The sequence below is a fragment of the Ursus arctos genome, unplaced genomic scaffold (genome assembly GCF_023065955.2).
Source record: "Ursus arctos isolate Adak ecotype North America unplaced genomic scaffold, UrsArc2.0 scaffold_10, whole genome shotgun sequence".
NCBI lineage: Eukaryota > Metazoa > Chordata > Mammalia > Carnivora > Ursidae > Ursus > Ursus arctos.
In genome coordinates this window covers 70,080,364-70,091,874 of record NW_026622764.1, presented here as the reverse complement: position 1 = coordinate 70,091,874, position 11,511 = coordinate 70,080,364, and positions in this window count along the sequence as shown.

Sequence of the window (11,511 nt, the reverse complement as noted above, 5' to 3'; positions counted from 1 at the left end):
AGCCTTTCTGTTATTATGAACCCAGAATGAAGATAGGAAAAGGGCTGGTGGGAGAGGTGGTATGAGGCTGAAAAGTTTGAGGTGAGTTAAAAAGATGTTTTCCACTCAAATACATACATGTAGGACCAGGGACAACACAGCTGGAGATTGGCGACAAAGTCATGGAATTTTACGTATTACTATCTTTGATCCAGATGTTTTAATTAAATCATGTTCTAAGTAATAAGATACATTTAAATTTATTTACAGAACATAAACTACTGAGGACAGGACAGAGCCATTTAGATGAAAGTTCTGAGTATTATAAGCTATGGACATTAGGGGGTCCACATACTGCTCCTTAAGATTCATATTTCAGATTTTTGAAGAATGCTTCACACACCAAGCATTTATGTCTATATTACAGGACTCTTCTTTATACGTGTAATTCGTGAAAGGCATGTGGCTTTTAAAGGCTGAGTCATTCTTTGACTCAGTGAATCCAACTTGTGGGGGAATCTAGCCACTGGGAAACCTAAGGTGCCACTATTGTCCAGATGGCAGCTTGCCTAACATGTGAGCAGATTACCCAGGAGGAAGTAAGCACACTTGGAATCTGGCCTTGCAGACTGAACCCTGAGAGGTGCTTGCAAACATCACAGGGTATTTCAAGTCTTGTCGCGACTCCCCTGTTTCTATTTTTTCAGGGCTATAACTACGACCCTCTGTTGATTTTTAAAAATTTAAACCTGCCTCCTTTTCAGCAAGATTTCGAGCTGTCATCGGGTCCAGTGGGAAAATGGTCAGATACTCCTAATAAGCTGATGCCCACGAAGGAACGTCAAGCCCCAGAAAGGAGAAACACAGAGACCGAGAGAATCCACCCCTGCTGAGGATGTTCTTGTCAGAGGGGTGCCCACAGAGTCTCAGAGTCTTTAGGCCACGTCCAAGAAACTCCTCAGCAGTGGGGAAAGCAGGCTAAGAGGAAGTAAACAGACACCTGGAAATAGAGGCAGAACACCACAGTAAGAAGTCAGGGTGGGCATATTTCGTAGGAACAGAATAGGCAAGGGGTGTCTCATAGGGCTCTCCACCAGCCCTCAGCCTCAGGACCAGAGTTCTACAAAAGAGACCTAGCAACAGTCCTAGAAGGAAAAGATTACTAGGCAGGAAACTGGGGTAGGAACTCAGAGGGTAGGGGCTGGGGGAGAACCAGATCAGAAGCCCAGGAATAGAAGAGGAACTGGGGGGCAGTGGTGGGATCCCTCAAGTAGCAAGAGAGGGCATGTTATTAGCTCCCTGAATGACCTTTCATACAGACTTCCACTGAATGGAGCCAGGAGCAGCTTTACTGGTATGTTTCAGCAATCCATAAGGAACATAGAAGATTCTTCTCTAGTCACCTGCACAAGTTATGCCAACACGAATAGTCCATGGGAAAGCAAGCTGAAATGCGACCCTTCCGCATTTGCCAGCTGCTAAGGAGCCCTGAAATCGTCCTAACTGAAGGTTATCAAAGAAGCTACAGAGCTCAGTAAGCCCCTGACCTATTTAGCTTAACCTTTTGGGAGAAGGTTGTGGGAGAACAACCTGCCTCTCAGCGGCGGGCAGCAACGAAGCAGGTGCAAACCCCAGTAGGATGTGGAGACAAATGGAGCCTTGGGAATCTGGGTGCAGACAACTAGTTCCACTGAAGAGAACAGAGGATTCAAACTTTTCGTCATTTTCCCCACCTTTGAGCATTTCTTTTCTGAAAAGTTTTCTCTTTCTTCTAGTTCATAGAGCATGTCCAGAAAGTTGTTTTTTAAGGATTAGTGACAGGGAACGTTCCATCTTAAATCTTTTCCCCTATCGATAGCTTCGGGATAGCAATCTGCCTTTGCCTGTTGCCGTCACTCATCCAGGATAGATGTTTGCAAAATGGTCCTAACCGGCACGACCACAAATAGACAAGTCACTCTAGTAGCAGATGCTTCTCCACTGGTCCCTTGAAGCACACCCATGTAATGCCATTGGAAAACTGCCACTGGAGGGCATTAGACATCATTTAATTTGCTACATGATGACTTTTGACCTCTGCATTCATTCCACACAGGTTACTAGTTTATCCCTGTTACCACCATCAGACATTTATCGATCTATTTCTAGGTGAAGGAAACGATGATAGAGCAGCAGATCCAAAGTGATCTTCTAAGGGGCTCCTAGTCTTGTTGAAAGAAATATATGAAAACTGGGGTACGCTCAAATCAGACTTGCATGCTCTATCAAAAAGCCATGGCGAGATAAGAGCAACAATGTGTTCAGGGACAGTATTTTGCAAAAGCAGTGAGGACCCTCTTAAGAAGCAAACTCACAATGTCATACAGGGTTTTGCACTGCTGGATCAGTCTCAGGGCATCTAGACTAACCATAGGAGCCAGTGAACATTTTCATTATTACGGAATATTTGTTGAGCAATTAGGATGTGCCCAATTTATACCTTCTTAGAGATGCTCCACCCGTTTCTCCCCAAATTTAGTTCTATAGACCACAAAGCTATCATCTCTTCTCTAAGCTTACAAATATCATGTAAGCAAAAAATAGAATATGATCAATCATTCATTCATTCAAAGCATTAAGCAGCCTTGGCTTTTACCCAGTTCAGTGAAGACTCAGGACTCCAGGAACTGGGCATGATTTTCACATCACAAAGAGTCCCAAAGGGTTCCTTTTAGTGCTTCCCTAGAGGATTTAAATATTTAAATGTTGTTTTACAGACCATTAACTCTTGCAGCTGGAAGAGGAAGAAGGGATAAATGTGGACAGTCAGGAAAAAAGGTAGATCTAGACCTGAAGTGTTGGAACCCAGTGCCAACAACAGACCCCTGATCCCTGTAGCTCTGATTTATATCTCACTCATGTAGGGTAAAAGTCTTCAAAGTACATTGTTGACATTCTCTGTTTTGATCTTAACTTCAGTTAGGCACGATGATAAACTCAAAAACGGAGGGTTTAGCCGGATGACCAGATGGAGCACAGGAGATTTAGGGCAGGGAAACTACTCTGTATGATACTGTAATAGTGGACACGTGTCATTATACATTTATCTAAACCAGGGGACGTACAGCACCGTAAGTGAACCCTAACGTAAACTACGGACTTGGGTGATAGCGGCGTGTCCATGTGGCTTCAGAGATTTTAACCAACGCGCCTCTCTAGTGGGAGATGTTGATCCAGGCAGAGACTCCACATATGCGGGGGAAGAGGTATATGGGGAATCCGTACCTTCCGCTCAATCTTGCTGCAAATCTACAACCGCTCTGAAAAAATAAAGCCTATCAAAAAGTTTGGGAGTTTACAACTTGTTGGTAAATAACATTTGCAACAATTAAATCTCCATAAAATGTTTCAAGAATTTGTTGCAAAAGATTAATGAGAAGGGGAGGTGCACCTATAATAGATTTGAGAGGGAGCCTCCCTCTGTCTTCCTCCCTGCAGACAGACTGTCATGGAGAGCAGAGCGGAGGAGAGGTGGGGGGGTGGTAGAGGTATTGCAGTCATTAAGCACATGCTGTGGTATGGGTGTTTTGTGAGTGTGTGTGCACATGTGTAATGCATAGAGAAGGGCACGGAAATGACACCCCCGTACACATTTTGTGGGTGCTTTCAGCAGTCAGCTGTCAGTATACGCAGCCTACAAATGCGAACAGTAGGAGATGGTGGTAGGGCTAACCAGCACAGGCACCGAGGTCTCCATTTTAGTAATCATTCGTAGTGATAAATGCAGACAAAGGAGACTCCTCTCTGCCTTGATGATTTTGCAATTAAGTGTGAGTCCAAGGGACAAGAGACAGGGCAAAGTGAGACGAATACCAAATTAGAAGTACTAAGTGGAGTAGGATAATATTTACTAGTAATTTTGTGGGCCTAACAGTTGTTCATATTTGTACATTTTGGGACCGCCTAGGCAACTTGTCCCAATGCCCAAACTTAGCCAACTTGGAGCCTACCGCTAGTATCTCCAGAGTTGGGGGGGGGGGGGAGGGAGGGTCTTCGGGCTGCTGGGGGCTCCTGCCAAGTTCGCCTTCCAAATAGAACGGGCTGCAAGAGGGCTCTGCCTGACACTTGGCACGGTCAGTCCTGATGGCCCCAGTGGGAGGGTCACTGTTGAGACACCCAGCCCCATCTTATTGTTTAGCGCCGGGAGTTTCCTCCTTTGGCAGAGACCTGGAGCCGTGAGCTGAGCGGGAAGGGGACGGGCTGGGGCAGGACTTTGGGATGTCTATTGCTGCCGCTCTTTCCCCTCTCCGGGAGCTCGGGTTTCCCGGGGTGTGTGCGGATTCTCAATAAAAAGGGAAAAGCACGATCCAAGTTAATTTTCCAGCGCCGAGAGGAAATGCTGTTTCCTGCATCGTACAAAACTGGTGCCAACAAGACTGACACAGGAGCCCATTGTCCCACTAACAATGCGGTGATGGGGGAAGGACGCCTGAGAAAACAGACCTCGGGCCGCCGTGAGCGTTTGATCTTTCCTCATAAGTGTGTGAGTGTGCATGTGTGTGTGTGCGTGTGTGGTGTGAGGATGGGCTGGTAGAGCCAGGGCACAGCCCCTTTCCGTCCTGCCTCCGTTCCCGGGGCACGCTCCTCAAGAAGATGGCAAGGGAGACCTAGCCCTCTCAAACGTCCGAAAGACAAAAGCAAACAGGGAAGGGCAGGAAAACCAAGAGAAAAGGATGGAAATGGAAGGAAAGGAAAGGAAAGGAAAGGAAAGGAAAGGAAAGGAAAGGAAAGGAAAGGAAAGGGAAGGAAAGGAAAGGAAAGGAAAGGAAAAGAAAGGAAAAGAAAGGAGAAGGGGAAAGATAAGACTCACCCCAAAGTCCCCCCATGGGCTAATTTCAAATCCTCCATCGGCCTGGGGCCAATGAGAAGGAAGGTCTCCCACCCCACCTCCGCCCGGGTGCCACCCCGCGCCTCCGGTGAGCCCGAGTTGAGGCGGATCCCACGCGGTGTCAGCGCCCGGGACTCCGGCTGGACTCGCCGCCGGGAGCGCATCCCGCGCAGCGGGAGCTGGAGGGAGGCAGGGAGGCCGAGGGGCAGCCTCTCACGTAGGATTCCCTCGAGAGCCCGGCGGCTGGGCAGGGCTGACCCGCCGGTGACTCGGCCCAGAGAGCGCCCGGTGCGCCCCGATCCACGCCTGGCGGCGGTGGCGCCGGGCCGGGGCGGGACCGGCTGTGGCTGGGGTGCGCTGCGCCTCGGGATCGCCCCCGCCCCGCCCCCGCCGGGAAGAGCTGCCGAGCCGGCGGCGCTCGGGGACTTGGGCGCAGCAGGCGGGGGCGCAGCAGCGGCGCTCAGCTGTCCCCTTCGCTTCACCTGGGCGCCCGGGGTCAGCGCCCCGGCCTGAGGACACGCCGCCGCCGGCTCCAGAGGCCGCGGGTTCATCTCAGCGCCCAAACGTCACCTCCCCGCCCTTCGCTCGCTCACGTAGTCCGGGGTTTGGGGACGTGAAGTGCTGGCGAGGAGGCTGCTCGGGCCCCGGCGGGGCTGGGTGATAAACAATCGCACAGGATACACAACACCCTGCACTGTCACGAGTCCCTCGCAGGAAAAGATAAATAACATCTGAGCAGCCGCGGCTCAGCTTCCCCGCGCTGCACAGAAACTGCGAGAAGTGAGTAAACAACAGAACCGAAGAGAGTTCACGGAGCTTTGGCCGCAGAGAGAATCCGACGCTGTGCCCTGCCCCCTCCCTCCCGCCCTGGGGCTCTCACGAAAGGGGGTGTGGGGGTTTCTTCCAGGGGAAGTGAGGGAAAAACAAAACAAACCGCGCAGGGTTCCAACTCTGTCCTTGACACTGATTGGCGCTTGTCACGTTCTGGGTCAGAAGCCTGTTTCCTGGGCATTGTAGGAAACCTTGCTGGAGCAGGGGTTGAGATGAGGGGGTGTTCTGGAAGAGGAGGCTGAAGAAGAATTTCCTGAGGAAGCAACACTTTTCCGAAGGTTTGCTCTTTGGGATCAGAGTTGTCAGTGACCTAACCCACCCTTAGGAATCTGTGGTTCTATGTTGATTTCTTAAGGTTAAAGGAAACTTCATCTATGTAGACGCTTTGCCCTATGGGGGTGGCCCACGGGGAGAGGGAAGGGGCAACAAAATCCAAACCAGGTCACTGCAAATGCTCCATGGGCCCAATCAAGTATGCACACCTAAAGGGTTTACCTTTCTCCCGCCTGGAGTTTGAGTGCCCAAACCAGTCTTTTCCCTTCTGCGAGGGAGCAAGCCTGGGGCCTCTGGGGTACCAGTGCTAAGGCACTTTCTGGGCCTCTTCTCTCCTCCTCTCCTGCAAAAACTCTTTTGCCTAGACTGCCAATCTCCACAGCCCAAGAAGGACCTCATAAGAGGTCCAGCAGCCCCTTGGACACTGCCCAAATTGCACTACGTGAGATGTATTATTCTGAAATAAGGCTTGCACCCTAGGATACACTTTCCCCTGTGTCAGGTATTCATTCATTACTCACGCAAGTGTTATTTACCTGCTCATGGAGACTGGGCCACTCTGCGAGCTCATTATCTACTTCCTACTGTGGTATCTTTTTAATATCCTTACGTCCATGTGAATAAGTTTAGGTAATTATTTTGAGGTTAGGGAAAATGGGGATGTGGTGAGAGTGTGGGCTGGCCACTTACTAAACACAGTTCACAGCGGACTGTGGTCCTCATTCCTCTGGAAACCCCTCGCTCAGCGGTCATGTGCAGACGTAGTGTATCTGGACTTACAGATGTTCTTCAGGCTTTCTCATGCGAGCCGTGTGGGCAAAGTGCGCACATCCGGACTAGATGCTGGTGCCAGTAGGTGAGTTACTGACTAGTCAAAGTTCTATCTAGTTCTGATGATTATGCTCCTGGAATCCTATGGGAAGCTTTCAGTGTGGTTCACAACCCACTCGTCTACTGTGAGCTTCTCCAGAAACCGCCCCATTCAATTCATCCTTGTATTCACAGTGCCCGCCCAAGTCGTAGGCGCTCAACAAATATGCATTGCTGAACAGAGACTTTGTAGATCTGCTTATTAAATTTGGAGGTGACACAAAGTTGAGATGGTAAACGTGATTATAAAATCAGGGTCACCCAAAGCCCTAGAAAACTGGAGTATTAGTTGAATCTATAATGAGAACATTTTTAAAAAACATTTACTTATTTATTTGAGAGAGAGAGAGAGAGTGCACAAATGGGGATGGGGGGTGGAGAGAAAGGGAGAAGCAGACTCTCCACTGAGCAGGGAGCCCATGCGGGGCTCAATCTCAGGACCTCGAGATCATGACCTGAGCCGAAGGCAGACGCTTAACCCACTGAGCCACCCAGGTGCCCCTATAATGAGAACATTTTAGGTCCTTCTCTTGAGTCTCCCAATATTTTAGTCTGCCAGTACAGATTGGGGAAGATATAACTAAGTAGCCAGGCTAACCATAGTACTAGCTGACGGTAAGTTCAGCGTGGAGCATCAGGGACCTCTGACAAAAAAGTGACTCGGGCTCTAGATCAGAAGCTACTCTCTATGTGCTAGACCTGTGAGCTCTGGAATCGGTCCTGAGCTCCCCAGTTTGGGAAGAGATTAGATAAAGCTGTATCTGTTGAGAGGAGGGGGACAGGATGGAGAAATACTCAAAATCATGTTGGGTGAGGTTGCTCAAGAGAACTAGTGATGTTTAGTCTGGGAGAGAGGAGGTACTTTGGGAGACAGGAGAGCTGCTTTCAAATATTTGAAGAGGTGTCAGATAAAAATAAGGATTAGAGTTATGTGGGTCCCCCTACCCCAGAGGAGGACCAATGAATCTTGAAATGAGAGTGACTGTCCACAGTTGACATGGTTCCCGGTGACTGTATCTTTCAGTAACACTGCCTCAGGGGGAAATGAGATCCCCAAACAGAACTGACTGTAGCAGAACCTGGATGACCCCTCGCCAGGGACATGGTAAGATGGGATTCAAGCATCCCATGGGGCTGGGACAGAGAAGGCGTTTCAGAGTCCTTCAAACACTAAGTGTATACTGTTCTGTGTCCATTTCTATTTTGCTAAGAGCTAACTCTGCCTTGCTGTAGTTTCTTAAACCTAATGAGATCATTTCAGCACTTTTATATTATTGCTTCATAAGAAAAATGTGCATTGCGGAAACAATCAAGCAGTGCATGTGTTTGAGCCCTGGCTTGTAGAGTGAGAAGCTTCGCGATCAAGCCACACATCGCCAATGACCTAATGACCATGATTACTGTGGGTTCGAAATTAAGTAAGAGGCTGGTATTTGTGAAAAGCTTTGTCAGCCTGGCGAGGATGCAGAACAAGGGGAACTTATGTATGTATATTGCTGGTGGGAGTGCAGAAAGGTAGAGCCATTTTAGAAAATAGTTGGGCAGTTTCTTATTAATTTAGACATTCACTCTCCAAATGATGCGACAACGCCACTCCTGGGTATTAATCCGAGAACAATGAAGACTTATGTCCACACAATGGCCCATAGGCTAATGCTTGTAGCAGCTTTATTCATAATGCTGAAAACTGGAAACAACCTGAATGTTCATCAACCAGCGAATGGGCAAATAATCTGTGCTACACCCACACAATGGAATAGCACTCAGTCGTCAAAAGGCATGAATTAGCGGTTCAGGCAACAACATGGAGGAATGGCCACGGAATTATGTGAAGCGAAAGCTGCCAGACACGAAATCTGCTATATTGTGTGATTTCATTTATTTGGTATTTGGAAGAGGCAGAACTGTAGGGACAAAAATCAGATCAGTGGTTGCCAGGGGCTGGGGGGAAGGGGAGGGCTTGGCTCTGAAGGGGCACAAGAGAACGTCTTGGGGTGATAGAAATATTCTGTATCTTGATTTTCATGGTAGTTATACAATAGACATTGTCAACTCATAGGACCATATACCTCAAAGGGTGAACTTTGTTTTATGTAAATTATGCCTCAATTAAATGTGAAACTCTGTCCTCATTTTTAATAGTGATTTTTCTGGTGATTTGCATAACATTGGTACACAATAATTATTTGCAGAATGAATGAATGAACCTGTATGGAAGTTTTGCTTTTCCGTGAAGTCAAAGCTTACAAACATGCTTTGCTTTCTGTCTGAGGGACCCGCCTTCTCCATAATCCTTCATGACATGGCCGTTGTGTGGGAGGACATCCTTCTTCTGGGAAGAGGCAGCACCCCGACCATCAAGTCACTTTTCTGAGGAAGTCTTATTCATCTGGAATTGGGAACTTCATTCAGGAAATACCTAGTAGACAACTCAATATTGTGACATGTGGGTATTGTCTGGGGGGGTCTGCCATGGCGAGGCCTGGCTGGGAACACGCAGGCAGGAGAAATTCCCATCTTAGGGGGACACCAGGATTCTAAATGCAAAGTGTCCCTCCACAGGATAGATATCTCTTTCCAAATTTGTAATCAACAGTTGTTTTTGAAAATTGATTATAGAACAAAGAGGTCTTAAAACAACCCCCCATTTAAATAATGTACTATTACTAATTACTGTAGAGGATAGCTAGGCTTTAGGAAGATCTGAAAACATACCGATTTGAATTTATAGACCCATTGCCTTACATTTATTTTGTCACTTTTATCCCCCACAGCTATCATAGAAATTTAAAAAAATTATTTAAACCATTTTAAGCGTATGGTTCAGTAGTGTTAAGTACATTCATGTGGTTAATCATTCATATGGTTATGCAACTTATCTCCAGAACTTGATTCATCTTGCAAAACTAAAACTCTGTCTTCATTAAGCAACTCCCCATTCCTCTCTTGCCCCAGCTCCTGGAAACCACCATTCCACTTTCTGTCTCTATGAATTTGACTCTTGCAGATAATTCATATAAGTGGGATCATACAATATTTGTTTTTTTGTGACTGGCTCATTTCACTGAGTATAATGTTCTCAATGTTCATCCATGTTAGGGCATGTGTGAGAATTTCCTGAACTTTTAAGGCTCGGTAATAGTCAACTGTATGTATATGCCACATTATCTTTTTTTTTGAGAGAGAGAGAGAGAGAGAGAGAAAGAGCATGCACAGGAGCGTGTATGGGGGGGGGATGGTGAGGGGCAGAGGGAGAGAGAGAGAAAGAGAATCTTAAGCAGGCTCCATACCCGGGCATGGAGCCTGCTGTGGGGCTTGGTCCTAGGACCATGAGATCACAGTGTGAGCCGAAATCAAGAGTCAGACACTGAACTGACGGAGCCACCCAGGAGCCTCTATGCCACATTTTCTTCATCCGTTCATCCATCAAGGATGGATTTGGGTTGCTTCTACCTTCTGGCTATCGTGAATGCGGCTGCTGCTGTCAACATGCTGGTGTAAATGTCACTTTAGGACCGTGTTTCCAATTCTTTAGAATATACAGATTTATCCGGATATCCAGAAGTGGACTTGTTGGATCATACAGTAATGCTATTTCTAATTATTGAGGAACTGTTATTTCCACAGTGGTTTCACCATTTTACATTCCCAGCAAGAGTGCACAAGGGTTTCCATTTCTCCTAGTCCTTCCCAACCCTTGTTCTTTTCTTTCTTTTTTATAATAATAGCCATCCAATTGGGTGCAAGGCGGTATCTTATTGTGGTTTTGATTTGCATTTCCCTAATGATAAGTGATGCTGAGCATCTTTTCCTGTGCTTATTGGCCATTTGTAGATCTTCTCTGGAGAAGTGTCTATTCGAGTCCTTCGCTCATTTTAAAATCAATTGGTTTTTTGTTGTGTTCTGGATGTTAATCCCTTGTCATATATATGATTTGCAAAAATTTCCTTCTGTTCTGTGGGTGGTATTGCGGGATTCCTTTAGGCAGCCGTACCCTCTGTGTGGGAGCCCGTACTTAACAAGCTCCCTGGGTTATTCTGATGCTCTGTAGGACTTATGCACCACTGTTCTGATGCACGTACAATAGGATGGAACTTCCATTGACATATTTATGTAATAAATGTGTGTGGATTTGATTAGAGCCTTAGAACGTTTGAGTAGAAAGACTACCAGGAGGTCACATCACCGAAGCACCTATTTTTATGATGAACAAGCCAAATTCTGGAAATCAGAAGGACTCACCAGAGGGGGCGCACAGTAAGAGCTTAGATGCAAAGGCCCCGTTCCCAGTTCTTGCTGCTTCCGCCATGCTGGGGGCTCTGGAATATCTTTGTAGGAGATTTGTTTGCTATATGGGCAGTCTGTGTAGTATGTTCACCACTCCCCTTACAAAATATGTTCGTTAAAAGTGAGGTGTTTTGTTTTTCTTAAATGGGGTTGCCTAATATGAAACAAATACAAGCCAACCAATTGCCTGAGTGCCACTTTTACTTGACTACGCTCTAGAGGTAATTCGCATCCTTGAGGGGTGGAGCCTAGTGGCAGGTGAAGGCACTGTATCTTTCTTTTTAGAACAATTGTTTCTCTTACCTGTCTCACTCACCCCTGCTTCTCCTTCTGTCTCTCTGGCTGTACCTTCTCTGTGCCCTTTGAGACCACCTGCCATCCCTCTCTCCCCTAAATGTGAAGAT